Genomic DNA, 3,582 nt, shown 5'->3' with positions numbered 1-3,582 from the left:
ATCCTAGAAGCAGCAAGAGATAAGGGGACAGTCACCTAGAAAGGAGTTCCCATGAGATTGTCAGTGGATTTCTCAAAAGAGACCTTACAGGCAAGAAGGGGCTAAAAAGTATTCCAAGTCATGAAAGGCAAGGAACTAAATCTAAGATTGCTCTATCCAGCAAAGCTTTAATTTAGAATGGAAGGGCAGATAAAGTGCTTCTCAGATGAGATCAAATTCAAGGAGTTCATCATCACCAAGCCCTTATTATATGAAATGTTAAAGGGGCTTATCTAAGAAAAAGAAGATTAAAAAACCTGTATAGTGAAATGACAGCAAACTCACAATTATTAACACCTAAAATAAAAACAAACTAAGCAAACAACTAGAATAGGAACAGAACCACAGAGATGGAGATCACATGGAGGGGTAGCAACAGGGGAGTGGAAGGAGGAGAAGGGGGGATAAGGTACAGAGAATAAGTAGCATAGATGGCAGGCAGAAAGTAGACAGGGGGAGGGCAAGAGTAGTGTGGGAAATGTAAAAGCTAAAGAACTTAAGACACACGGACATGAACTAAAGGGGGGGAATGTGGGTGGGAGAGGGTGTGCAGGATGGAGGGGAATGAAGGGGGGGAAATGGGAGAACTGAAATGGCATAATCAATAAAATATATTAAAAAAATAAACCTCAGCAGATCTCCCCGCTTGGACTGCATCTGTCCGTCTCTTGCACAGCACGCTGCTTGGGCCTGCTCTGGGTCTTCACTACACTGTTCTTTGTCGGGTTATGATGGGTGGGTCTTACTCTAACCAACGGAGGACTCCTGAGAAATGAGGTTCACACCCTTTTTAAATCTCTGTTTCCTGCTGTGCTTAACACAGTGCTCAGAATGCATAATTGTTCAAAAGTTACTGGTTCAATGCTCTTGGCTTGATTAACAAGTTTAAGCCCTTGCCCTGGAATCTCCCTCTGGTCATGGGCCCTCATTGCCTCTTGAGTAAGTGAGCTAAATCCATTCATTTTTCAGCCTCATGTGTCCATCTCCTCATTCCATGTTTGGAGCACCAGCCAGACGCCTGTGGGGCTCAGTCATGACTCCCAGAGCACCAGAGGGTCCTGCCAGCTGCCAGCTGCCACTGTCTTCTCCTTGCTAGCCCCCCTTGCTGTCAGCACCATTGACATTTAACTCTCCCATTGTCCTGCTCCCTGTCCCCTGGATGAATTAAGTTGAACTCTCCAATAAAAAGCATTTTGGAGCCTTTATTCCTACAGGTAGGGTAAAAGCAAGATTCCTAAAACCAGCAGACTGGTGTTTCAATTAGGAAGGTGAAAGTTCAGGTTAACTACATATCGCTGGGCACCAGGAACTGTGTGTAGGAGAGAAACCACCCGCAGGGGCCGTGCCAGGGACCTGCTGCTCAGGGAGGTCAGTGTGGGCCAGTGACGGGCCTCCCCAGGGTGCGCTTTCTAAGAAAGATGGCAGACCAGGAATTTTCTAAGGGGAAACATGCTGTTTTCCCCAAGCTTGGTCCCCCAACTCCCTCCCCTAAGCCTCCTGAGTGAGGGAGTTCCACATCTGGGCTTTAGAGGCCTGAGGCTGTCTAGCTCTGTAGTAACTGTCAAGCAACTGCAGTAAGAAGAGGATTCGTTTCCTGGCTGGGGAGATCCCAGACAGATGGGTACGGAGGGGACGACAGGTACACAGAAACACAGAACCGAGCAAACACCACCGGGGCTGCCAGCAGCCTCTGAGATAAAGAAATCTCGTCGTGGGGAAGCCTTCTTAGCCACAGCGTAGATAAAGGAAGCTGGGCTCTCCCTGCCACTCAGAGGCGAGGTGTTGGGTGTGGTCACGGGTGGGCATTAGTGAGCCTCACGCAGCCCCTGAAGGAAGATGCTGCTTTCTTTTCCCAGGGAGAACCCAGAGGTACAGGGCAGGTGTGGCTCGCTGAGCGTGGCTGTAGACAGGACAGGGTGGGTGCCCAGTTCTGTCGGAACCTCCGTCTCAGGCTTTTCCCAGAAACCATAGCCCTGACACAATCCCCTCCCCACAGACATGCAGGAGTCCGGGCACCGGCTGTCCACCCAGGCCGGGGGAGACTGGGGGTTGGGGCAGGATTTCAGGGGTGCCGCCGGCCGAATTCCCCTCACGGGCTTGCCGGCAGTGCTGGGATCTCACATAACTGTTGCTTTTGTTGTTTAAATTGTCACCATTTTACTTAAATTGTCACCTGCAGTCACTTGCTTACTTTGGCTGGTTTATCCCGCTGAGCCATGTCTGCAGGTCCTTTCTGCTCTGATTTAGAGAGGAAGAAACTTGTTTCCTCTTCCTTCTTCATTCCCAATCTTCGCCAAAGGCCTCTGTGCGTTTTGAACAGAAAGAGGCCAGGGAAATAACCAAAACGACCACTTCATAAGCCTCCCTCGAGCCTTTTTGTAGAGGAACGATTTTTTCTGTACCTGGAGAAAACTCAGGGGACAATGAAAAAGCCAGAGGCTTCATAGGAGAGGAGTGAGGTTTCCACAGCGTGGTCAGGGCGCCCCCTGGTGGATATACATAAAGGGAGTAATAAAATCTTTCCGAATTCTCTCCATTTTACGTCAACATTCAACTTCCCATCAATTTCTGTATCTGTATCTGGTTTACACAAACTCAATGGCTGAAAACGGCACACATTTACTACAGTGCAGTCCTATAGGTTAGAAGTTAGAAATGAGTCACCTCTGGCTAAAATCAAGGAGTTGACAGGGCTGCCTTGCTCCTGCCTTGGGAGCTGCTAGGGGCCTCCTGTGGCCTTTCCTCCACCTTCCAAGCCAACAGCCTGGAATCTCTTCGACCCTCCTCCTGTTGTCTTGCTCCTGTCTGACTGTTGTCTGCTGGAAAAGGTTCTCTTTCAAGGGTTCATTTGATTGGGGGGACCCACCCAGATAAAGCAGGATAATCTCTCCATCTCAGGATTCCTGACCTTAATCCCATCTGCCAAGCCCTTTCTGCTGTGCAGGATGAATGTCCACAGGTTCCCAGGACTAGGATCGGGCATCTTTTCTCAACCATCATTCCCCCTGCCTGATCACTGGCCATAATCACATTCTTTGGGCTCCAGGAGGGAGTGAATGAGATTCTCCTTACCCAGGGGGCATACCCACTACTGAGAGAAATAGCCTTGTAGGCATCTTGGCTTCTTGGCACCCTCGTGGTGCACAGGGTGCTGTGGGGGCACTGGGGAGGGAGCCCCAGCTCTGCCCGCAGACCTCGGGGAGGACTCCCCGGGGAGGGAAGAATCTCAGCTGAGAGCGGAGGACTAGTATTTTCTGAGTGCCTTATCTGTGACTACAGCCCGCACCATCCACTGTTTATAGGCCATTTCCCACTTGGTTTCCAGGAAAGAACTGTTTCCAGGAAAGGAATGAACACAGCTAGGAATTCTCAAGTGCCCACAGAGAGGTGTCCTTCCCAGGAGGCATGGGAGCCATGTACATACAGCTTTATACTGAAATGTCCAATAAATGAAACAAGTGAAAATAAAACTTCCCGAAATGGTGATTACGCTGGGGCTTCACAGACTGGGCGAGGGAGCCTTTGGGGGTGTTGCCAATGCTT

The sequence above is a fragment of the Artibeus jamaicensis genome, unplaced genomic scaffold, assembly GCF_021234435.1.
Source record: "Artibeus jamaicensis isolate MK-2021 breed Jamaican fruit bat unplaced genomic scaffold, CSHL_Jam_final contig_477, whole genome shotgun sequence".
NCBI lineage: Eukaryota > Metazoa > Chordata > Mammalia > Chiroptera > Phyllostomidae > Artibeus > Artibeus jamaicensis.
This window is presented reverse-complemented; position numbering follows the sequence as displayed.